Genomic DNA, 27,818 nt, shown 5'->3' with positions numbered 1-27,818 from the left:
TATGCTAAGAATCTTCCCAAAATGCATATATTAAACTCATATTGTTTAGAAATTACTTACCTCAAAGTGCTAGGTGAAAACCCCTCTTCAAAGAGCTCTAAATCCGACCAACAAATGAGAGAAATGAAGAAAATGAGCCTAAGTCCCAATATAAATGCACTTCACTGCCCCAACAGTTTTCGCACCTGCGAAAGCTTCGCCGCATCTACGAGGCTGCTTCTGCGGAAAATCGTCCGCTTCTGCGGAACACGCACGCTCCAGCCTTGGTTGCACCTGCGGAAAAACTCTGCATCTGCGAGCCTGCTTCAGCGGCTCGCCTCACACACCTGCGACCATGCCATGCTTCCCCCCTCTGCATCTGCGATCTCTCCAATGCAGAAGCGAGTCCGCTTTTGCGGACACTAGCCAGTCCACTCCCATCCACTCCTGCACTTGTTGGCTCGCACCTGCAAGCTTGCACATGCGGCTAACTTCTCGCAGGTGTGAACGCACCAGAACTGCTGCTGCTTCAGCCCTTCTTCCAAGTTCAAGCATGTTCTGCACATCGTCCGAATAGCACCTGAGGCCCCCGGGGCCCCGTCAAAATATACCTACAAGTTCGTAAACATACAATGGACTCGATCGAACCCTCGGAATGTGTGAAACAACATCAAAACTAACAATCGCACCCCAAACCAAATCGAATCAACTTATGAACACCAAGTTCTTTCAACTTACTCCGAATCATACTTAGACTATTCGGAATGACACCAAATTTTTCATGCAAGTCTTAAATCACCATACGGAACTATTCCCAGGCTTGGAATCCCAAAAGGACCTTGATAACACCAAAACCTACTCCAAACCAAACTTAAAAAACTTGAAAACCTTCAACGCGCCAACTTTCAACATTAAGCACCGAAATGCTCCCGGGTCATCCGAAACCCGATACGAACACACGCCCAAGTCCAAAATCATCATACGAACTAATTGGGACCGTCAAATCCCGGTTCCGGGGTCAATTTCTCAAAATGTTGACTCAAGTCATTTTAAGCCACTATTAAGGAACTAAGTGTTCCGATTTCAACCCGAACCCTTCCAAACTCGAACTAACCATCCCCGCATGTCATAAAACAGAAGAAGCACATACTAGGAGTTTTAATTAGGGGAATGGGGATCTAGAAAGTAAAACGACCGGTCGGTTTTTTACATTATCAGTTTAATATAAAATCACATTATATCTATTCTCCTAATTATATATTAGTTGTTTTTCTACAATATTTTGATTTTTTTTCCACTTAGTGTTTATCTATAATACAAATATAATTATAATAATTTTCTGAATGAATAATGTTGAATTAGTTCAAAGGTTAAATAGAGAAGTTCTTTTGATATATGTCACAAATCTACTAATAAATGGAATTATTATAATTTTTGTATTATTTTCAATAAGAAATTAAATTGAATTCTTCTTCCCGTTTGTACTTAATATGAAAGATCAATTTTTTTATTAAGATTAATACATAAGAAGTTAAATTATATCTCTATATATTTTATTTATTTCTTGAAATTATTGTTTATGTTTTTATCTTTAGTTTTATCTTATCCATATAGCATATAACATGACCATATGATTTTATTTTTAAAATTCTCATTTCAAAAAAACAAATTAGTCTTAGTATTTTATATATCTCTACATTGAAGTTATATATTTATATTTTTTTCCTATTCTATAATAGTTCTTAAAAATATATAGATATTTAATTATTTTAAATTCAAATTCAAAAAGAGTAACTAATTATTAACTAACCCAACTAATTTTGTCCTAAAATTTGACACTTGTTGAATTTTTGTTGTTACACTTGGCATCATCACATTGATTTGTTTCTCCTATTCTATATAGATAGATATATATGAAAGTTTTTTATTTTTTTATTTTAAAATAATTTTCAAACTCCAATTAGAAACTACTACCCAAATTGAATTGGCAATCTTATATTTTTTTAATTTTGTTATTTATTATAAAATAATTTTAAAACTCCAACTTTATTAGAGAATTCTCCTAAAAATCTACACTTGTCACCGTAAGGTTATGCCACTTGGTGTCACGACCCAAAACCCAATATAGGTCGTGATGGTGCCCAACGTCGTCGTTGGACAAGCCAATGGTGAACTAACAACTTAGTTATTCATTTTATTATTTTTAAAATCCTGAAACTTGTTAGGTGGATACATAAATGCGTTAAAGTCGTAGAGAAATACATTAAATATTATACAAGTAAAAGTGTATCGAGGTTAAGCAAACCATAAATAAATTCTACAACATCCCAAAACTCGGTGTCACAAGTGCAGGAGCATTTACTAAGGAGTACAATAATAATACAACATATGTCCGGAATGTAAATAAGACAAGATAAAGTAAATAGTATGATGGATACTCTGTGGGTTGCGATACGTAGCCTGGAATGCAGCTCACCATAAAGTCTCCTCAGCACATGCGCCTACGCGCCCAGATGACCACCAAATAAACTTGTCAGATCCTGCACATCTAGTACAGAAGTGTAGCATGAGTACATAAATCAACGCGTACCCAGTATGTATGTAGCCTAACCCTGAAGAAGTAGTGACGAGGGGTCGACACCGACACTTACTAGAGGTCCAATAAAGCAATATGCTAAATCCTAAACAGATATGAAGCACAACAGTAATAGTGGGATGAAACTGTAACCAACATAATCTTTCAAAATTTTCTTTTAAAGGTATGAATTTCTTAGTCTTGTATTCTACCTCAACAACTCAGATGTATATAGTGCCAGTATCAAACGTTTAAGAAATACCATATAAAATGCAAGGTATCAGTGAAAGGATAATCTCTTGAATATTCGAACTGCTAGTGATATAACACACGATTATGCCGTGGTCGTACGGCCCGATCCCATAAGAAATATGATACTGTCGAGGCGAACGACCTGCTTCCATAAGAGTGTGGTAAAAAATCCTGCCACGGCGAATGACCCGATCCCATTAGAGTAAGAAGCTTTAACGGGTCCTTGACCCCACTCACGAATATACGTGTGAGTTATGAAATTTAAGGAAAGCTTTGCAATGAATATGCACAACGCGGAAGAAATTCATAAGGGAAGCACAAATTATTCCGCAGATTATCTAGTAGCTCATCACATCTCTACAATAGCGAGTCTATAACCCTATGCAAGTCTAGTCTCAAGTCGTAACGCGAAATAAGAACTTACATGAGCAAAGATAAATCAAATAGTACAATTATAGCATGTCGTGAACCTAAGTCTACCCGGACATAATCAGGAGTTCTAGCATATGCACGGACACCCGTCACCTCATACGTGCGTAGCTCCCACAACATGTAGCACATAAGAATATAACACCTACCGGGTAAATTCTCCCTCACAGGGTTAGACATGAGACTTACCTCGCTCCGAAGTTTCATAACCGGCTCCAACGACACTCTAACACCTCAAACGGATGCCCGTCGCTCCAAAACTAGTCAAACAATGTGTAAACCAATAAAAATATAATCTAATACTCATAATAAATCAATTTATAACAATTCCCAATTCCTCTCGAAATGTCAATAAAGTCAACCCTCGGGCCCACGTGCCTGGATTCTGAAAATTTCCGAAGATAAACTTTACCCATAACGTTATGAACTCAAATATAAGATTTATTCCCAATTCCATGTCCAATTTCATGGTCAAAATCCAAAAATACCAATTTCTAGGTTTCTTTCAAACTCCTATCATTTCAATAAATTTTCATGTATAAATCCATATATAACTCATGTATTTAACTCATAATAGGTGGGAATAGCTTAACTCACAATGGATGACAAAACTCTCCTCTTCAAAAACCCCAAAAGTCGCCCAACCAAGTGAAAAATTAGTGAAATGGGCAAAAACCCCGACTTAAAACCATTCTGCCCAGGCCCGTCCATCATCGCGATCGCGGAAGCTCCTTTGCGATCGCGAAGGCTAAAACTACAGCCTCCAAAATTTACTCTACGTGTTAGCGACCAACTAACCGCGTTCGCGAAGCCTTTAGATCTAACTGCCTCGCGTTCGCGGACCACGAGCCGCGTTCGCGAAGGCTTAACGTATGACAAGCCCTAGCTCCCCTTCCTCTTCCCATTTGCGACTTCCAAGTCGCGTTCGCGTAAGCTACCCCAGCCTCTGCTCTGCGTTCGCGTCTCCTTCATCCCATTCGTGATGGGCAAATCCCAACAGCCCCAAAATCCTTCTTCGCGAACGCGTGAATCCCTTTGCGTTCGCGAAGAACAAAATCAGACACCAGCAACTAGCAACAGCAAATCATTCAAACTTGGTCCGAAACCACCCCGAATCACACCCGAGGCCCCCTGGACCCTGTCCAATCACACCAACAAGTCCCAATACCTTATAAAAACTTATCCAAAGGCTCAAAACACCACAAATAACATCAAAATTTTGAATCGACGATCAAAATCTTTCTTTCAGCCTTCAACTTCCAAACTTCGACGAACACGTCCGAATCAAATCAAAACATTCCGGAATGACTCCAAACTTTACGTAAAAGTTATAAATCACGATACGAACCTATTCCAAGGCTTGGAACCTCAAACGGCCACTGATAACACCCAAAATTAACTTCAAATCAAACTTTAGAAATTCTTAAACTTTCAAAATGCCAACTTTCCATAATAAGCGATGAAATGCTCCCGAACCACTCGATACTCAAGCCGAACATATGCCCAAGTATGAAATCATCATACGAACCTATTAGAACCTTCAAATCCCAATTCTGAGGTTGTTTACTCAAAATTCAAACCTTAGCCAACTCTTCCAACTTAAAGCTTCCGAATTGAGAATTTTTCATCCGAATTAACTCCGAACTTCCCAAAATTCAACTCCGACCACACGTACAAGTCATAAAACATGAAGTGAAGTTAATCACGGCCTCAAACCATTAAATGACGCACTATAGCTCAAAACGACCGGCCGGGTCGTTATATTCTCCCCCACTTAAACATATGTTCGTCCTTGAACATGCCAAGAACTGTTCCGGAGTTGTCCAAAATTACTGTTTAACACCTCGTGCACCTACCCGTGCCATCACAATCCATGTGAGTACATTAGCTCAAGCCAGACTGAAGATCCTCCCTATAACCTTACCTAACAAGCCTTAGAACCAAATTCTAACATCTTGAATTCTCCACGAGACCCGATTCTAACATACGAACACCGTATCAATCTCCACACGCTGAACCAACACATGATCAAGCACCCATGTCGATACCACACAATGCACCGCATAACTCATTTGCCTATGGTAACCTCCTCTAAGCACAACAACTACAAATTCACTAACCCAATGCCCGCAATACGTCTCATAACACATGTAAGCATCGTTCCATCTCTCGCAATACTGCCACGACGAAAGAGATGTGTAGAAACTCATTACCACCTGTCGAATCAATACCTAATCCTTGGATTGCAACAAATGGCGCCTGGTGACAAGAACTATTACCTCATTCTGAACTAAATAATGATATTTTCTCTTTAATATACCTTACATACCTCGATCACACTGATCTTAGGTCCAAAATTCTCGTCTCACCTAGTACAAGCTGCTCGGGAAATAAGCCACCTCAAACACCGTCTAAATCTTATATGACGCCATCAATGTGCCAACAAGTTACAACCCGAATATGACTCATAAGGAAGAACAAACTCTGGCAAAGAGCTACTCAGCCCGCAAAACGAATAAAACAGCCAACCGATGCTATAAACCTTTCTCGGAGATGAGAAACAAGACACACAAAAATAAGTATAGGGAACCGTACTCAACATCTCACTATTGCGGCATGCAACCCGATCCAAATATGACACTGTTGCGGCGTGCAACCCGATCCACACAACATACCTGTGGTGCAGTGCCACCCGATCCAAACAATGTACTCATGGCGGTGTGCCACCCAATCTACACATAATGATCAATAAGGAAACACCGATCAAGCTAAAATGCGTATACTTACGAAATGCCCAAATGTCGGCCACAAGCACGCTAAGTGCATAATACAAATTCTGAAGCACGACTAAGGTGCAATAAATGACCTGCATCCCGAAAGCCATCTTGCTCATACAACACAACAAGCTATATGGGATCATAACATACATGTGAATAATCAAGTCGTCTCACAACCCACCTGGCACAATAGAGTATTACATGGAATAACTGACGACGGGAATAACATCCAACGCCTAAAGGCTCCTCCATAAGCAATGCTATGCCAAATGAGCACATCTGACTTGACGTAGATTACACATTCACTTTAGACTCGCCAACGAACCTCAAGCCGATTCTGATCATACCATACTAGGCCAATAACTTTTCAAGGATCCAGAATGACCCTATTCATGACACATATGAGCAGCCGTCCAATCCGGAACAAACTCCCGCAGTCCATAACCAAAAGAATAGAATGCCCTTCAAGCATAAACTCTCACATTAGCGATAGTACCCTAATCTCCATACTTGGTTTTAATCCTTAACAATCAAATGACTAACATGTCACACTTTTACAATTTTCCCGTGGGTTATACTCCTACGACCTTCCGCACTAAGTTAGCAAGGCTTGCACATCCATACCTCCAGTCGTACAAATTCTGTTAAGCAATTCAAGAATCCGCAAATCAGTATACAATGCATCTTCCACATAACACCATTCTCAGGCGACACTAAGATAATGCCCACTTACTCTGAACACCTGAATTCTTCTTGGCTCATCCGAGCTCGTGACATTCTTATCAACACCGAGCCGTAACCTTGATCCCCAACTTCCAATTCCCATGCCTCTCACTACCCCTATCATGCTGCTACGCGAGAGTACAAGAATTTGTCAGAACCCCTAAACTACTAGTATAATAAACACTTCATTGGATAGAAACCTTTCACTTAACTCATTTCAGAAGAACCATTGCAACACGCAACTGAATTCCCATAACAGCAGAAAATACAAACCTCAAGTCGTTGTCTAAATCGCCATAACTCTTTCGGAATCCATTTATACATAACAAGGCCATTTGAATCATATACCTCCCAAATCAATCAAATCATGGTAGCTGTCAAGCCTGCACGTACAAACACAAACCACATGTATAACTTAACACGTAGAAGGAACTGATCATTGCCACAATCATGCTGATTCAAACCATTACTAATCAACCCCATTTCTTCCAATTTACTCTTGACTTGCCTTAGAAATAGAAATAGCTTCATTCAAAACATAACGAAACCCAACAAAACTCATTCTGAGTGACCCAATTCACGAGACCACATCATCTCAATACCCATGAACCATCTCATACCCTCCTTATGCGCACAATAGCATCTCCAAATGGTACACCTATTCTGAAAGATCCCCTACGAATCCGAAGTTATTTTCTTCTATCTCTCTAATATCACACCACAAACCCTCGATGCTAACATAGAAACACTCCAAGTCCCTTTCATAATCCACTTGCAAAAACTCGATCCTTAACCACACAACGGACCCAATCGTAGATGGTGGGCTCCCCCACTTAGCTTTAAGCTACAATCACATAAATGTAAAACCCACAAAGATTTCTCCTTCTCAATTACCATGATCTCGCACCGTTAACCCACCACATTTCTCATAATCTCTTGTTAAACTTTTCATGAACATTCCGAATTATCAGCCATAATCGCATATTTGACCTTCTGTCGGGTAGTAGGTAGAACGCCTCATAGAAACTTTATCAAAATCACGCAACCGCTAACTTGTTCACATGAGATAGCCCTCCTGTGGAATTCTATACTGACATCTTCCAACAATGCTGCATTGGGTACAACTACCACGAAATCAGTAAACCCTCTTGAGCCCATGCTCGCCCACCAGCTGTAAAAGTTTGCTCATCCCCCATTGACATCAACTGAAAGTTCGACAATACATTTCAAAACTCGAAGTCACGTCGTATCCCATAACAATAATCAAGCTTTTACACCCCCCCCTTCATTCCAAGCAAACTCATTTCCTTCATATTCAACCTTCCTCAGCACATTATACAACATCCCAAATAAAATTCGTGGACCTAGTCACTATCCACCACGATCCCCCAAATCGCTCTAAACCTTCTCAAGGCATGTGGCTATCCTACCACAGAATCCATATGCTACTCTGCCACTCCCACTTTGGTTAAACTATCTCCTTTAAGAAACTTCTCGACCTCTTCTTTTCATACTTGACCTTCTAGCAATTCAACCACCGCGAGACATCTCCCACCATGCCCTTCCTCATCCTTCGCTACCCAAATATTGCCTCAAATCACAATCCATCTCTGTAGCACCCGAACTAATAAATTTCTACCAACTCTAAGCCTCTTTGAAGATCATCTTTCTCGAGCCATCAGCATTCAAAACACCTATTTGATTTTGAAACCGCTACGCACCTCCAATTCTAACGACCGCTTCTTAGACACTATTTCACCACACCCTGCCCCGCTGGAAAATCAAAGAAGATTATGACGCTGGCGAACCTTAATGCGTTCAAACAAGGACGACGACACCACACCACAAATGAAAATTCCACCACGCTCGAAAATATCAAGTCTCGTTATTCCATCAATCAAAACCTAAACATCCATAGTGTGATTGCCTTTCCTCCGCTGGAATTAAATGTCGAACCTCTAAACCATGAACTGAGAAATCCGCTTTTTGAGTCATTCACTGCCGCGATCCATAAATAAGCACCCTACCATTTACATCAACACTGCGCGATAACCACTCATGAACATCATAAACAATCCGTACAGAGCCTCAAAACCATAGGAATACTAATACAGGGCTGAAACGAAAGAACACCCTTCCACAGGACGATGAAAATAGCTCGCTCGAATATATAGGGAGATACACCCATGCACTACATCTGTAGGGAAGTGCTTCGATGGAATCAAATCGCACGATGAGGAATCAAGAAGGGAAGTGCTCCTAAGAGACCTGTAGCCTCTCGAAGATAAGTACAGACGTCTCCGTACTGATCCGCAAGACTCTGCTAGACTCGCTCATGATTCGTGAGACCCAAGTGAACCTAGAGCTTTGATACTAATTTGTCAAAACCCAAAATCCACTTTAGGTCGTGATGGAACCCAACATTGCCATTAGGCAAGCCAACGGTGAACTAACAACTTAGTTATTCATTTTATTATTTTTAAAATCCTGAAACTTATTAGGTGGAGACATAAATGCGCTAAAGTTGTAGAGCAATACAATTTAAATATTATAGAAGTAAAGGTGTATCGAGGTTAAGCAAACCATAAACAAATCCTAGAACATCCCAAAACCCGGTGTCACAAGTGCATGAGCATTTACTAAGGAGTACAATAATAATACAACATCTGTCCGGAATGCAAATAAGACCGGATAAAGTAAAATGTACGATGGAGACTATGTGGGCTATGATACATAGCCCGGAATGTAGCTCAATATAACGTCTCCTCAGCACATGCGCCAACGCTCCCAGATGACCACCAAATGAACCTGTCAGATCCTGCACATTTAGTACAGAAGTGTAGCATGAGTACATAAATCAATGTGTACCCAGTAAGTATCTAACCTAACCCCGGAAAAGTAGTGACGAGGGGTCGACACTAACACTTACTAGAGGTCCAATAAAGCAGTATACTAAATCCTAAACAGATATGAAGCACAACAGTAATAGTGGGATGAAATGGTAACCAACATAATCTTTCAAAAAATAATGTAATGATATAAACTTCTCAATCTCGTTTCCTATCTCAATAACTCGGAAAATATCAAGTGCCAATATCAAATGAAAACGAAATACCATATAAAATGCAAGGCGTCAGTGAAAGGATAATCTCATAAATATTCGGACTACTAACGATATAATGCATGATTATGTCAAGGTCGTACGATCCGATGCCATAAGAAATATGATACAGCTGAAGCGAACGGACCGATCCCATAATAATGTGTACACTGACGAGGGTCGAGCGGAACGAACCATTGATGCATCTATTATACTGCCGAGGCGAACGACACGCTCCCATAAGAGTGTGGTACAAAATCCTGTCACGGTGAATGGCCCGATCCCATTAGAGTAAAAAGCTTTAACGGGTCTTTGACCCCACTCACGAATATATATGTGAGTTATGAAATTTAAGGAAATCTTTGCAATGAATACGCACAACGCGGGAGAAATTCATAAGGGAAGCACAAATTATTTCGCGGATTATCTAGTAGCTCATCACATCTCTACAATAGCGAGTCTACCACCCTATGCAAGTCTAGTCTCAAGTCATAACGCGAAATAAGGAATTACACGAGCAAAGATAAATCAAATAGTACAATTATTGCATGGCGTGAACCTAAGTCTACCCAGACATAATAAGGATTTCTAGCATACACACGGACACCCGTCACCTCATACGTGCGTAGCTCCCACAACATGTAGTACATAAGAATATAACACCTACCGGGTAAATTCTCCCTCATAGGGTTAGACAAGAGACTTATCTCGCTCCGAAGTTTCATAACCGGCTCCAACGGCACTCTAACACCTCAAACTGATGCTCGTCGCTCCAAAACTAGTCAAACAATGTGCAAACCAATAAAAATATACTCTAATACTCATAATAAATTAATTTATAACAATTCCCAATTCCGCTCGAAACGTCAATAAAGTCAATCCTTGGGCCCACGTGCCTGGATTCTGAAAATTTTCGAAGATAAACTTTACCCATAATATTATGAACTCAAATATATGATTTATTTCCAATTCCATGTCCAATTTTGTGGTCAAAATCCAAAAATACCAATTTCTAGGTTTCTTTCAAAATCCCATAATTTTCATAAATGTTCATGTATAAATATGTGTATAACTCATGTATTTAACTCGCAATAGGTGGTAATAGCTTACCTTACATTGGATGACAAAAATCTCCTCTTCAAGAACCCCAAAAGTCGCCCAACCAAGTGAAATATGAGTGAAATGGGCAAAACCCCCGACTTAAAACCATTCTGCCCAGGCACATCTTTCATCGCGATCGCGGAAGCTCTTCGTGATCGTGAAAGCCAAAACAACAGCCTCCAAAATTTACTCTACGCGTTAGCGACCAACTGGCCGTGCCACGACCCAAAATCCATTAAAGGTCGTGATTGCGCCTAACACTGCTGTCAGGCAAGCCAACAATAATTGATTAACTTAATTACTCATTTTATCATTTTGAAATCATAATTTCCTTTAGTTAAATAATAAAAAAGAAATTACGTAATAAATGGAAATATTTTCACAACTACAATACTGAACAACCCGTAAATACCCCCAAAAGTCCGGTGTCACAAGTGCATGAGTATCAACTAGGAAGTAAAATAAAATAAATCATATGTCCGGAATATAAATAAGACAAGAAATAATTAACTCTGAAGGAGACTCTGCTGGATGCGGATCATAACATAGGATGCAGCTCACCTAAGTCCCCGCAATAACCGCGCCTCTACGCTCACAATGCCACTAGAGATATGTGTGCCTGCACAAAAATGTGCAGCAAGTATAGTATGAGTACATAAATCAACGCGTACCCAGTAAGTATCCAGTCTAACCTCGAAGAAGTAGTGACGAGAGGTTGACTCCGACATTTACTATGGACTAACAATAAAATACTGATGTAATAATTAAGCATGGATTTTCATAATATAGCTGAAAACTCAATAACCAGAAATAATAAACAATCCTCTTACTAATAAAAATTCCCAAATTTTATTTTCATCATTTAACAATTTATATATCAAGCCAATGAAGCAAAATCAAGTATTATTAGTTCCAAAGAGTTATCATGCGCAAGTCATGCCGAGGTCGTACAGCTCGACCCAATATATAAATATAAACTGTGCACTGCCGAGGGTCGAACGGCACGAACCATAGATGCATCTATTAACCTGCCGAGGCGAACAACCTGCTCCCATGAGAGTAGTGAAAATTTACCCCGCTCGCGGAATATATTTGCGACGTGGTTGCACAGAGATTTCTTAAGTTATTATAATATTCTTAAATTCTTTTTCAAAAATACGAAATTCAATGAAAACTTTCAAGTCTCAAAATCCTCAATTACAATTCTTTTCAAAGCATTTAATAAGCATACTCGATCACAATTCTTTTCAAGGAAAATAATAAACATAATTAAATAACGATATCAACAAGGCATGGTGTAAACCTAAAACTACCCGAACATAGGCATAACTAGTAGCTACGTACGGACTCTCGTCACCTCGTGCGTACGTAGCCCCCCAAAAATGAAAGCACATATTAATTCAATTCACCTATGGGGTTAATTCCCTCTTACAAGGTTAGAAAAGAGACTTACCTCGCTCCGAAGTTCCATAGCCGGCTCCCAAGCCTTTCAAACGACTCAATTTGATGCCCAACTCTCCAAAACTAGTAAATAAATGAGCAAATCCATAAATATATATACTCTAATACTCATTATAATCCTATTAACAACAATTTCCAACTCCGTTTGAAAAATCGATAAAATCACCCTCGGGCCCACGTGCCCGGATTCCAAAAAATTTCAAAGATAACCATTACCCATAACCTCACGAACTCAAATATATAATTTATTTCCAATTTCATTACCAAATTCGTAGTCAAAATCCAAAAATACCAATTATAGGTTTTCTACAAAAACTTCCACAATTTCTACCAATTTCCATGCTTGAATCCATATAAAAACTATGTATTTAACTCAAAATAGATGGGGATAACTTACCTTGCCATTGATGATAAAAACCTCCACTTGAACCTCTCCAATAATCGCCCAAACCAAGAGAGAATGAAAGAAAATGGGCTAAATCCCGTTCTTAAAGAACCCTCACTACCCAGCCACGATTTCCGCTTCTGTGGTCCAATAGCCGCTCCTACGGCTCCGCACCTGCGGAAATTCCATCGCAGGTGCGGTTCAAGCTCGGTTCAACAGTCCCCGCATCTGCGCCTTATGCAGCGCATCTGCGCTTCCGCTTACCCGATCCTTATGTGCACCTGCTCGTTTGTGCCCGCTTCTGCCACCCCAGGCCTTTTGGCCAACCTCCGCTTCTGTGCTTTCCCTACCGCTTTTGCGGCGTTGCACCTGCGGCCTTTTTTCTGTAGGTGCGATTCTACCAGCAACCAAAAAATCCCAGCATTCCCTTAGTTCAAAAATTGATCCGTTAAGCATCCGAAACTCACCTGAGGCCCCCGGGACCCCAACCAAACATACCAACAAGTCCTAAAATGTCATACGAACTTAGTCGAGTCTTTAAATCACATCACACAACTCTAAAAACACGAATCACCCTCCAATTCAAACTTAATGAACTTTGAAACTTCAACTTCTACAATCGATGTCGAAACCTATCAAATCACATCCGATTGACCTTAAATTTTGCATACAAGTCATAATTCACATTACGAACCTACTCCAACTTTCGAAATCAGAATACGACCCCGATATCAAAAAGTCCACTCCCGGTCAAACTTCTCCAAATTATCCAAATTTCCAACTTTCGCCAAATAACCCTAAAATGACCTACGGACCTCCAAATTCACTTCCGGACACGCTCCTAAGGCCAAAATCATCATACGGAGCAATTCCCAGACTCGGAATTCCAAACGGACATCGATAATATTGAAATTCACTTCAACCCAAATTTATGAAATTCTTCCAAATGCCAACCTTCCGTAATAAGCTCCAAAATACTCCCGGGTCATCCAAAACCCGATCCGTACATACCCCTAAGTCCAAAATCATCATACAAACCTGTTGGAACCTTCAAATCCTGATTCCAAGGACGTTTACTCAAAATCAACCCTTAGTCAATTCCTCCAACTTAAAGCTTCTGAAATAAGAGTTTTCTCTCCAAATCAACTCCGAATTTCCCGAATTCCAATTCCGACCACACGTACAAGTCATAATATCCTAAATGAAGCTACTCATGGCCTCAAACCGCCAAATGACGCGCTAGAACTCAAAACGACCGGTCGGGTCATTACATTCTCTCTCACTTAAACATACGTTCATCCTCGAACGTGCTAAGAATTGCTCTAGAGTTGTCCGAAATCACTATTCAACACCTCGTGCACCTACTTGTGCTACCACAACCCAGTTGAGCACATTAGCTCGAGGAAATCTAAAGATTCTCCCTTTTATTCAGTCAAGTTAGCCTTAGAGCCAAATTCCAAAATCTGAAATCCTCTACCAGGCTTATTTCTAGCATACGAACACCGTATCAATCATTACACACTGTACCAAACATAATTGTATACCCTTACTGAATTCACACCATGCACCGCATAATTCACACGACCATTATAGCGTCCTCTGATAACAATAGCCGAAATTTCACGAATCTGATGCCCACAACGCACCTCATAACACATATAAGTACTGTTCCAACTCTTGCGATGCCGCCACGACGGAAGAGATGTGTAGAAATTCATAACCAACTACCAAGTCAACAAATCACCGAGTCTCTCCTCTTGACAAGAACCATCACCTCATTATGAACCAAATAACGATATTTTCTCTTTAATATGCTTCATATAAATCTGATCACACTTATCCCAAGTCCAATAATATCGCCTTCCCCAGTACAAGATGCTCACGCAATACTCCACCTTAGATATTGCCAAAAGTCTCGTATGATGCCACAATGTGCCAACAAGCTACAAACTCGAATGTGATACATAAGGAAAAACGAACTCTGGAAAGAACTACTCAACCCACATAACTAATTAAACAACCGAAAGGATGTTATGAACCTTCCTCAGAAACGAGAAACAAAACACACAAGAATAGATATGGGGAACTGTACTCAACATCATACTATTGCGGCGTGCAACCCGATCCACACATGATACCATTGCGGCGTGCAACCCGATCCAAACAACATACCCGTAGCGGCTTGCCACCCGATCAACACATGAAAATAAATAGGGAAGTACCCATCAAGCCAAAATGCTTATACCTACAAAATACCCGAATGTCAACCACAAGCATGCCAAATGCACAATACCACCCCTGGGGAAACAGATAGCGCCATATGCTACAAAACTCAAGCACGACTAAGGTACAATAAATGACCTGCATCTCGAGAGCCATCCTGATCATATAACACCACAAATTTTACGGGATCTCAATACGAGTGCGAATAATCAAATTGCCTCATAACCCACATAGCACTATAGAGACTACACGGAAGGGCCGACAACAGAAATAACATCCAAGGTCCGAAGACCCCTCCGAAAATAACGCTATGCTGAAACAAACACATCCGGCCTGATATAGAGCCTATATTCAAATTTAGATCCATCCACGGACCTCAAGCCGATTCTGATCATACCATGCTTGGGCAAATAACCTTTCAAGGATACATAATAACCCTTTTTTTTCATAACACACAAGAATAGCCGTCAAGCGATGCCTCCAACTCGAGATATTTCTTCATAGAACTGACCATCAAATGTATATCCGGAACAAACTTCCACAGTCCACAACCAAATGAATCGAGCGCCCTTCAGGCATAAATTCTCACATTAGCGATAGTACCACAATCTCCATACTTGGTTTTTAAATCTTTAATCAATCAAGTGACTACATGTCACACTTATACAACCTTCCCGTAGGATACAATCCCACAACCTTCCGCACCAGGTAACAAGTCTGCACGTCCATACCACCGGCCACACTAATTCTGTAAAGCAAATCAGGAATCCGCGATCAGTACATAAAGCCTCTTACATATAACACCGATCTCAGGTGACGCTGAAGATAATACCAGCTTACTCTAACTATCTGAATCCTTTTCTGCTCATCCAAGCTCTTGACATTCTTGTCGAAACCAAACTGTAACCTTGGTCCTCAACTTCCAATTCCCATGCCGCTCACTGTACCTAACATACCAATACGTGAGAGTACAAGAATTCCATCATGACTCCTGATCCACTAATAGACTAAACACTCCATCATATAGCAACCTTTTACTTAACTCATTTCAGGAGAACCATTGCAACATGCGACTGAATTCCCATAATAGCAGAAAATACAATACTCAAGTAGTGGTCTAAACCACCATAACTCTTCCGGGATCCATCTACACATAACAGGCCATAATACTCGAATGCCTCCAAATAAAATCAATTAGGACGGCCGTCAAGCCTCGCACGTACCACCACAAATCACATGTATAACTTAACACACTGAAGGAATTGATCATTGCCACCATCATGCCAATTGAACCAATGCTAACCGTTCCGACTTCTTCTAATTTACTCTGGACTTGCCTTAGGAATAATAATAGCTCCATTCAAAACATCGTGAACCCAAATCCGCACTCATCCTTAGTGACCTTATTTTACGAGACCACGTTGTCTCCAAAATCCATGAACCATCTCATACCCTCCTTATGCGCATATTCGTATCTTCAACTGGTACACCCATTCTGAAAATCCCTCTATGAATCTGAAGTTATTTTCTCCCATTCCTCCAATGCCATACTGCAGAACGAAGATAACGTAGAACACTCCAAGCCACTTTCATAATCCGCTGCTAAAGCTTGATACTTAACCATACTACGGACTCGAAATCCTTAGGCACCACACTTTAACTTATGAATCCACTAGGACCGTTGTTGAGAGTCACCCACTCTGGCTTAGTCCCGACTATAATCAAACTCCAAGGCCCTGCTAGCACATGAACATCCTCTCAAACAAGCACCCGACTGTATCACTTTACTTGTACATCACCTCCACATGAAGCATAAACCATGAGTCTTCCCAAGGCCTAAACATGAATCGATAAGGCCAATTACAACATATATTCCTCAAATCCTTTGCTCAAATTACCACTGATGTTCTCTTCCTTAGTCGTAATAACCCACCAATATGCTGAAAACCAAAAACTTCATAAGTAGATAACCATGCAATCCAATCGTAGGCGATGAGGCTCTCCTACTTAGCTTGGAGCTACCATTGCTTAACTCTGGAACCCACCAAGACTCCTTATCCCCCATTGACATGATTTTGCACAATCAACCCGCCAAATTCCTTGAAATCTATCTGTTAACACTTCATGAACACTCTGAATTACTAGCCATATTTACATATCCGACCACTTACCAGATAGCTAGTAGAATCCTTTGTAGAAGCTTCATCAACACCACACGACCGCTAACCTGCTTACGGGAGATAACCCATATGTGGAAATTATATGCCGACATCTTCCAACAGTGTTGCACCGGGTACAATTACTACGAAATCAATAAACCACCCTGAGCTTGTGCTTATTCACCAGCTGTACAAGTCTGTTTACTCCCCATTGATATCAACTAAAGGTGCGACGATACATTCCAATCCAAAGTCATGTTCCATCCCTCTTCATATTAAGCAACTCGCTCCTGTCACACCCAATCTTCCTCGATATAGCAGCCAATATTCCAAATTAAGCCCATAGACCTAGTCATTATCCACCATGAATCCCAAATCACTCTAACTTTCCCTAAGGCGTGCAACTACCCTACCACTGAGCCCATATGCTACTCTACCACTCTCTCAGTTTGGTCAAACCCTCTCCTTTAAGAAACTACCTAGCTCATGTTTCTTACACCTGGCCTTCTAGAAATTTAACCACCGCAAGACACCTCCCACATGTCCTTCCTCATCCTCCGCTGCCCAGTTGTTGCCTTGAATAAAAAAATCCATCTCTGTAGCACTTGGATTGCTAGATCGCTAAGAACTTTAAACCTCCCCGAAGATCATCTTCCTCGAGCCATCAACACTAGGAAAACTGATTCGATTCTAAACCACTACACACTGCGATCTCTGACAGCTGCTTCTCCGACACCATTTCATAATACCCTGCCCCAAAGGCGAATTGAAGAAAACCATAATACCGGAAAACTTAGCACATTCAACAAGGACAACGACACCACATCACAGATGAAAATTCCACCACGCTCGAAAATACCAAGTCTTGTTACTCCATCAACCCAAATCTGAACATTTTTAGTCCGATTGCCTTTCCTCCGCCGGAAATAAAACACCGAATCTCTGAATCATGCACTGAGTAAAACCTCCTTTTAGGTCATTCACTGCCTCGATGCCAAACAACCATCTTACCATTACATCATTACTGTGCGATAACAACTTACGAACATCATGGCAACCTGCGCATAGCCTCAAACCATCAGAAATACAGCTAGTGAGCCGAAATGACAGAACACCCTTCCGCAAGAAGACAATAATAACTTGCTCAAATGCGCAAGGAGAAACATCCCGCACCACCTCTACAGTACCATTAAAATTCTTCGATTCCCAATTGATAACAAGCGCTTCACGTCGCATAACATTGAATAGGAAAGAAATGATGGAATAAGCCTCAAAGGAATCAAATCGCACAATGAGGAATCAAGAAGGGAAGTGCTCCTAACAACCCTGTAGCCTCTCGAAGATAAGTACAAACGTCTCTGTACCGATGCACAAGACTCTACTAGACTTGCTCATGACTCGTGAGACCTAAGTGAACCTAGTGCTCTGATACCTAGTGATGACACCTAACATCGCTGTCAGGCAAGCCAACAATAATTGATTAACTTAATAACTCATTTTAGTATTTTGAAATCATAATTTCATTCAATTAAATAATAAATAAAATTACGGAGTAAATGAAAATGTTTTCACAACTACAATACTGAACAACCCGTAAATACTCCCAAAACCCGGTGTCACAAGTGCATGAGTATCAACTAGGAAGTAAAATAAAATACAACATCTGTCTGGAATACAAATTAGATAGAGAAATAATTAACTCTGAAGGAGACTCTGTTGGCTGCGGATCATAACATTGGATGCAGCTCACCTAAGTCCCCGCAATAACCGCGCCTCTGCGCTCACAAGGCCACTAGACATATGTGTACCTGCACAAAAATATGCAGCAAGTGTAGTATGAGTACGTAAATTAACTCGTACCCAGTAAGTATCTAGTCTAACCTCGAAGAAGTAGTAACGAGAGGTTGACTCCGGTACTTACTATGGGCTAACAATAAAATACCGATGTTATAATTAAGCATGGATTTTCATAATACAGCTGAAAACTCAATAACCGGAAATAATAAACAATCCTCTTACTAATAGAAATTTCCAAATTTTATTTTCATCATTTAACAAATTTATATCTCAAGCCAATGAAGCAAAATCAAGTATTATTAGTTCCAAAGAGTTATCATGCGCAAGTCATGCCGAGGTCGTACGACCCGATCCAAAATATAAATATAAATTGTGCATTATCGAGGGTCGAATAGCGCGAACCAACATATAAATATAAACTGTACACTGCCGAGGGTCGAACGGCACGAACTATAGATGCATCTATTAACCTGCCGAGGCGAACGACCCGCTCCCATGAGAGTAGTAGAAATTTACCCCGCTCGCAGAATATATTTGCGCCGCGGTTGCACATAGATTTATTAAGTTCTTATAATATTCTTAAATTCTTTTTCAAAAATACAAAATTCAATGAAAAGTTTCAAGTCTCGAAATCCTCATTTTCAACTCTTTTCAAGGCATTTAATAAGCATACTCGATCTCAATTCTTTCAAGGAAAATAATAAACATAATCAAATAACGGTATCAACAAGGCATGGTGTAAACCTAAAACTACCCGGACATAGGCATAACTAGTAGCTTCGCACGGACTCTTGTCACCTCGTGCGTACGTAGCCCCCCACAAATGGAAGCACATATTAATTCAATTCACCTATGGTGTTAATTCCCTCTTACAAGGTTAGAAAGGAGACTTACCTCGCTCCGAAGTTCCATAGTCGGCTCCCAAGCCTTTCAAACGACTCAATTCGATGCCCAACGCTCCAAAACTAGTCAATAAAGGTGCAAATCCATAAATATATACTCTAATACTCATTATAATTCAATTTACGACAATTTCCAACTCCGCTCAAAAAGTCGATAAAAATCACCCTCGGGCACACATCCTCGAGCCCACGTGCCCGGATTCTGAAAATATTCGAAGATAACCATTACCCATAACCTCCGGAACTCAAATATATAATTTATTTCCAATTCCATGCCCAAATTCGTGATCAAAATCCAAAAATACAAATTCTAAGTTTTCTACCAAAAATCTCACAATTTCTACCATTTTCTATGCTTGAATCCATATAAAACCCATGTATTTAACTCAAAATAGGTGGGATAACTTACCTTGCCATTGATGATAAAAACCTCCACTTTAACCTCTCCAAGAATCGCCCAAATCAAGAGAGAATGAAAGAAAATGGGCCAAATCCCGTTCTTAAAGAACCCTCACTGCCCAGCCACGATTTCTGCTTCTACGGTCCAATAGCCGCTCAAGCGGCTCCGCACCTGCGGAAATTCCATCGCAGGTGCGGTTCAATCTCGTCTCAATAGTCCCCGCATCTGCGCCCCATGCAGCGCATCTACGCTTCCGTTTCCGCGATCCTCATGCGCTTCTGTGCTCGCGCACCTGCGCGTTTGTGCCTTCTTCTGCGGCCCTAGGACTTTTGGCCAACCTCCGCTTCTGCGCTTGCCCTGCCGCTTTTGCGGCATTGCACCTGCGGCCCTTTTTCCGTAGGTGCGATTCTACCAGCAACCAAAAAATCCCAGCATTCCCTTAGTTCAAAAATTGATCCATTAAGCATCCGAAACTCACCCGAGGTTCCCGGGACCCCAACCAAACATACCAACAAGTCCTAAAACGTCATACGAACTTAGTCGAGCCTTTAAATCACATCAAACAACGCAAAAAATTGAATCACCCTCCAATTCAAACTTAATGAACTTTGAAACTTCAACTTCTACAATCGATGCCGAAACCTATCAAATCACGTCCGATTGACCTCAAATTTTGCATACAAGTCATAATTGACATTACGGACCTCCTCCAACTTCCATAATTGGAATCCGATCCCAATATCAAAAAGTCCACTCCCGATCAAATCTCCAAATTATCCAAATTTCCAACTTTCGCCAAATGACCCTAAAATGACCTACGGACCTCCAAATCCATTTCCGGACGCGCTCCTAAGGCCAGAATCATCATACGGAGCTATTCTCAGACTTAGAATTCCAAACTGACATCGATAACATTGAAATGCACTTCAACCCAAATTTTTGAAATTCTTCCAAATGCCAACCTTCCGTAATAAGCACTGAAATACTCTCGGGTCATCCAAAACCCGATCCGGACATACGTCCAAGTCCAAAATCATCATACAAACCTGTTGGAACCTTCAAATCTCGATTCCGAGATCCCAACACCCCTAAAATCATTCTTCGCAGACGCGTGAATCCCTTCGTGTTCGCGAAGAACAAAACCAGGCACCAACTACCAACAACAACAAATCTCCCAAACTTGACCCGGAACCACCCCGAATCACACCCAAGGCCCCCGGCCCCCCGTCCAATCACACCAACAAGTCCCAATACCTTATACAAACTTATCCAAAGGCTTGAAACACCACAAATAACATCAAAATCATGAATCGACGATCAAAATCTTTTTTTCAACTTTCAACTTCCAAATTTCGACGAACGTGTCCGAATCATATCAAAACATTCTGGAATGACGACAAACTTTACGTACAAGTTACAAATCACAATAAAAACCTATTCCAAGGCTCGGAACCTCAAACGGACATTAATAACACCCAAAATTCACTTTAAATAACACTTTAGAAATTCTAAAACTTTCAAAATGTCAACTTTCCATAATAAACGTCGAAATGCTCCCAGACCACCCGATACTCAACCCGAGCATACGCCCAAGTCCGAAATTATCATACGAACATATTGGAACCTTCAAATCCCTATTCCGAGGTCGTTTACTCAAAAAGCAAACCTTAGTCAACTCTTCCAACTTAAAACTTCCGAATTGAGAATTTTCCATCTGAATCAACTCTGAATTTTCCAAAATTCAACTCCGACCACGCGTACAAGTCATAAAACATGAAGTAAAGATACTCAGAGCCTCAAACCGCCGAACGACACACTAGAACTCAAAACGGTCGGTTGGGTCGTTACACTTGGCATCATAGACTTATTTTACTTCTCTTTTTATATATAAAATAGTTATTGGTTATATACTACTATATTAGGAAGAAAATACACCCCAATTTGAATTGGTAATTTTTTATTTTTTCTTATTTTTAAAATTTATAAATATTTAAATTCAAAAACAATAACCAATAACTAATTTTTAACTAAATAAGTAATTATTCCATGCGGCTTTTTTTCTAGACTACTACTTGGCTTAATGTGGTGCCTTTTTCTTTGGCTTTTAATAATACTAGTGCTAGAACCTGCGCGATGCGCGGATAATTAGACAGAATATTAATCTTATAAAATTATGATCTAATATATCATATTATTTTAATAAATATTAGTTATATTTTATTATTTAATATAGTATACAAAAATATAAAAAAATCTATACAAACTCAAAGGATACACATCATATAGTAACAAATAAATTGTTTGTTCCTCATTTATTCTTATTGTCAAATTAGCAAGCAGTTAGTACTATACATTTACTAATGTGACTTTTTATTAACTTGTCTATTGGATTAATATTTTGATACTACTTCTCTATTAATATAATATAGATAAATATTTTATTACTCTTGAAATAATGTTTTTTAACTTATATTATACTGTTCAAAATTCTTCAATTGTCTAAATTTATTGATAATGTTTTTGAATGGTATTTATTTATCTTTTATTTTTTAATCAATTCAAAATATAAATATCAAAAAATTATCTTTATCCCCATCTTTTCATACATTCTTTTCTACTATAATATTTGATTAGTTTTCTCATTTTGTGCAACGACCCAACCGGTCGTTTTGATCATTTGCACTTCGCTCGATAGTTTGAGGGAATGAGTAGCTCCGTATGATGTATTTGACTTATGTGAATCATCAGTTTTGGTTTTCAGGTTATTCGGAATCGATTTGGAAGAATGAATTTCATGATTTAAGCTTTAAGTTGGAAGAGTTGACCAAGTTTGAATTTTGTGAATTTGAACCCGGAACAGAGTTTTAATTATTCCGTTAGGTCCATATGGTAATTTTGGACTTGGGCGTATTCCCGGATTTGCATTTGGATATTTCTAGAAGGATTCGGCGCTAAACGACGAAAGATGGAAATTTGAAGGTTTGAAAAGTTCATAAGTTTGACCGGAAGTTGACTTTGATGATATCAGGTTCGGATTATGGTTACGAAAATTTGAATAGCTTTGTTATGTCATTTGGGACATGTGTGCAAATTTTGGGTTCATTCCGGGTTGATTTGATATGTTTCGGCGCGAGTTTTGGAAGTTGAAAATTTAAAGTTCATTCTAGTTCGAATTGGGGTGCGATTCATCGTTTCGATATTGTTATATGTGATTTTAGGCCTCGAGTAGGTCCCTATTATGTTATAGGACTTGTTGGTATATTCACACGAGGTCCCGGGGGGCTTGGGTGAGTTTCGGACGAGGTTCGAACCATTTCGTCGCATGTTGTATTTGGCTATGGTTGCCGGTTCTGGTGTGCTGCATTTGCGGACAATTGGTCGCAGAAGTGATGTCGCTGATACGAGGCCTTATTTGCAGAAGCGAGGTGAGACCTGGGCAAGGAAGATCGCAGAAGCGGATGCTGGGGCGCATCTGCGGCCCCGCAGAAGCGAGGGTCTTGGGCGTAGGAGCGAGCTTGAGCGCAGACGCACATTTGGCTTTATACCTGCGGTTGCGCAGAAGCGGATGGAGATCCACAGGTGCGAGGGTTCAGCTAACTAGTGGAGTCCGCAGAAGCAGAGCTTGTATCGCAAAAGCGGCTCATGTGTCCGCAAAAGCGGAAATGGCTGGGCAGAAGCCTTTAAATCGAGGGTTTAGTCGTTTTGTTCATATTTTGAGATGTGGGACTCGGATTGAGGCGATTTTGGAGGCAAATTTCGTCACAAGGATTGGGGTAAGTGTTTTACACTCGGTTTTGATTATATTTCGTGATTTTATCTTCATTTTTAGTAATTGGATTATGAGTTTTATAGGGACAATTTGGGGGTTTTAGCCTAAAGCTTCATAAAGTGAGTTTTTGAGATTTTAATATCGATTCGGAGTCGGATTTGAGTGAAACTAGCATGGTTGAACTCGTAATTGAATGGGTTATCGGATTTTGTATGTTTTGTCGAGTTCCGAGGCATGGGCCCGAGTTGGGATTTTGAGTCGATTTTGGACTTTTGATTAAAGATTTGATCTTTATCGATTGGGTTTGTTTCCTTTGGCGTTAATTGATGTATTTGAGTTACTTTTGGCTAGTTTCGAGCCATTTGGAGGTCGGTACACACGAGATGGAATTTTTGGAGCATCGCTGGGCTTGCTCGGTATTGAATTTGGCTTGTTCGAGGTTAGTAACACTTCTAAACTTAATGCTGAGGGTATGAAACCCCGAATTACGTGTTATGTGTTTGGTGTTGAGGTGACGCACATGCTAAGTGACGGGCGTGTGGGCGTGCACCGTGTGAATTATGACTCTGTTATTTCTATGGTATTGTATAGTTACCTGATCTTATCTGTTACCATGAAATTTCTACGTACAAGAGCTATTGAGCTGTGATCCATGTTAGAAATCATGTCTAGGCTACATGCTTATTCTGTTGGGACCCACTGAGGTCATTTCTGCTGTTGAGTTACTTGCTTATATTGCAATTTCATATTCAGTCATGTTCATTCACTTCATATCATATCTCAGTCTTTGCTGCTATATATATATTGACACATCATATCATCATTTTTTGGGCTAGTTTCATGGCATTGTGAGCCCGAGAAACTGGAGAGATTGATGACTGAGTGAGGCCGAAGGCCTGATTGTGAGTGATATTATAGGATCGGGTTGCACGCCGAAGCATGTTATATTGATTTATGCTCGGATCTGGCTTATTATGGCGCTTGGGCTGAAGGAGCCCCTCCAGAGTCTGTTGTCACGACCCAATTCCATCTTAGGCCGCGATGGCGCCCAACACCATTATTAGGCAAGCCAACACTGATCAAACTAATGGTTTCCCGTTTAAATAAATTACTAAGTGGTTAACATTTCCTCATTTGTTTAAAAGATTTAGAAATTTGCAAAGGTGACATAATTAAAAGGGAGCAAACAAGTACAAATCGTAATCATGTAAGCAAATCCAAAATCATATGTCTACTAGTGTGTGCGCCAAGACCTGGCGTCACAAGTAAGTGGGCAATCTAGTAGAATATACAAAAGAACACTAGCCTACTATCTGAAATAAAATAGACAGAAAAGAAAAAGTAAATAAAACATAAAGGAGACTCCAGCTGCTGTAGAACGGCTCGGAAGGCAACTCACCGTGAAATCTCGAGATGGGGATCAAATCTGCGCACCAGACTAGTAACCAGATGCACCTGCCTCAGATCCTGTACAATTAAGTACAGAAGTGTAGCGTGAGTACATAAATAATATGTACCCAGTAAGTATCAGGTCTAACCTTGAAGAAGTAGTGACGAGGGGTCGACTCCGACCCTTACTAGGGCCAATAACATTATAATATGAAATTCTAATTAAGCATGATATACAACAATAAGACTCAGAACAAGAAATAACTGAACAAGTCTTCAGAAATAATTAAGAGCTTGAATCCCTTCCTTCATTTAAAACATATGATCACACAAACAATGAATTTATATTGATTATGAAAGGAACTTCCAGTTCTATTATCACACACGAATACCACCGAGGACGTTCGGCCCGATCCAACATAAATGTAAACTGTGCACAGCCAAGGGTCGAACAGCGCGAACCATAGATGCATCTATTATCGCGCTCGCGGATCATATATACGATGCGGTCAAATGTAAATTTATCAATAAATCATAACCCTTTCTTGATTCTTTTCAAAATAAAGACAATTCGACTTGAAGCTTTTAAATCCTTAAAATCCTCAACTCAGTTCCATTTGATACAGTTAACAAATATAATCAAATAACGGTGTCCACAATCATGGTGTAAACCTAAAACTACCCGAACATAAACAGGAATAGTAACTACGTACGGACTCTCATCACGTTGTGCGTACGTATCCCCCACAAATAACAACACATATTAATTGAGTTCATCTATGGGGTAAGTTCCCTCTTACAAAGTTAGAAAAGAGACTTACCTCGTCTCAAAGCTTACTTCCCAATTCAAGAATGCGCTCAAACCTCCAAATTTGATGCCAAACGACTCGGAACTAGCCAAACATTATATAAATCGATCAATCTATGCTCAAAAGTTCATATCTCCACTATTAAAGTGATTAACCAACCAAAATTGCAAGATTCCTAAAATTCACGCCCGGGCCCACACGTCCGGATTCTGGAAATATTTGAAGAAAGTTGTTACCCATAACCTTAGGAACATAATATATGATTTTCACTAAGTTTCATAATCATTTTCGTGGTAAAATCTCATTTTTATTAAATCTTAGGTTTTTCATCTCAACCCATGATTTCTACCAAATTTTCATGTGGAAATCTACCCATAATATATGTACTAAACTCATATTCAAAAGAAATTACTTACCTCACAAAGCTAAGTAGAAATCCCCTCGTTAGAAGCTCTCAAATCGCCCCAAGAGTGGAAGAAAATGTGATAAAAATGGTCCTAACCCGTAATAAATGAGGCTCACTGCCTCCGGTGGTTTTCGCACCTGCGGTCATAGGGCCGCACATGCGCCATCGCTTCTACGGACAAGGGTCCGCTTCGGCGGAATTCACTGGGCCGGTTGGGATTGCTTCTGCAGACGGGTACCCGCTTCTGCGGTCCCACTTTTGCGGAGGATGGACCGCATCTGCGAAACCTGGGCTGCCCTCCTTTGGCCGCTTCTACAAGGCTTGGCCCGCACCTACGAGCTCGCACCTGTGGCTGACCAAGCGCAGGTGCGGTTTTGACAGATCTGGTGCATCAGCTGTTGCTCCAAATTCTCATCTTGGTTCGAGCCTCGTCCGATTGACACTCGGGGACCCCGGTGCCCCGCCCGAACATACCAACAAGTTTGGAATCATAAAACGGACTCGCTCGAACTCTCGTAATGCCCGAAACAAAATTAAAACTAAGAATCACACCCCAAAACCAATTGAATCAAACTTAAGAACTTCAAGTTCTTCAATTTACTTCCAATGCTCTGAAACGTACTTAAACTACTCGGAATGACACCAAATTTTACGTGCAAGTCTTAAATGACATTATGGAACTATTCCTGGTCTCAAAATTCCGTTTGGACCTCGATATCACTAAAACCCGCTCCAAACCAAATTTAAAAAACTTTTAAAACCTTCAAGAACCAACTTTCACTATTAGGCGCTGAAACGCTCCCAGATCATCCAAAACCCTATCCGAACATACTTCCAAGTCCAAAATTATCATAGAACCTATTGGAACCGTCAAATCTTGATTCTGAGGTCGTTTACTCAAAAATGTTGACCGAAGTCAAACTTGGCCTTTTAAGCTAACCCTAAGGGACCAAGTGTTCCGATTTCAACCCAAACCCTTCCAAATCCCGAATTAACTATCCCCGCAAGTCATAAAACAGTAAAAGCATGTACAAAAAGTCTTATTTAGGATAATGGGGTTCTAGAAAGCAAAACGACCAATCGGGTTGTTACATTTGTACACACCCTAAATGAGCGCAGTTGATTATACTGAGGGATGGATCTTCCCTGGGCATAGATCTTGCCCAAAGCATTTATATTTGG

The sequence above is a fragment of the Nicotiana tabacum genome, chromosome 14 (assembly GCF_000715075.1).
Source record: "Nicotiana tabacum cultivar K326 chromosome 14, ASM71507v2, whole genome shotgun sequence".
Classification (NCBI taxonomy): Eukaryota; Viridiplantae; Streptophyta; class Magnoliopsida; order Solanales; family Solanaceae; genus Nicotiana; species Nicotiana tabacum.
Note: the sequence above shows the minus strand (reverse complement) of the source record.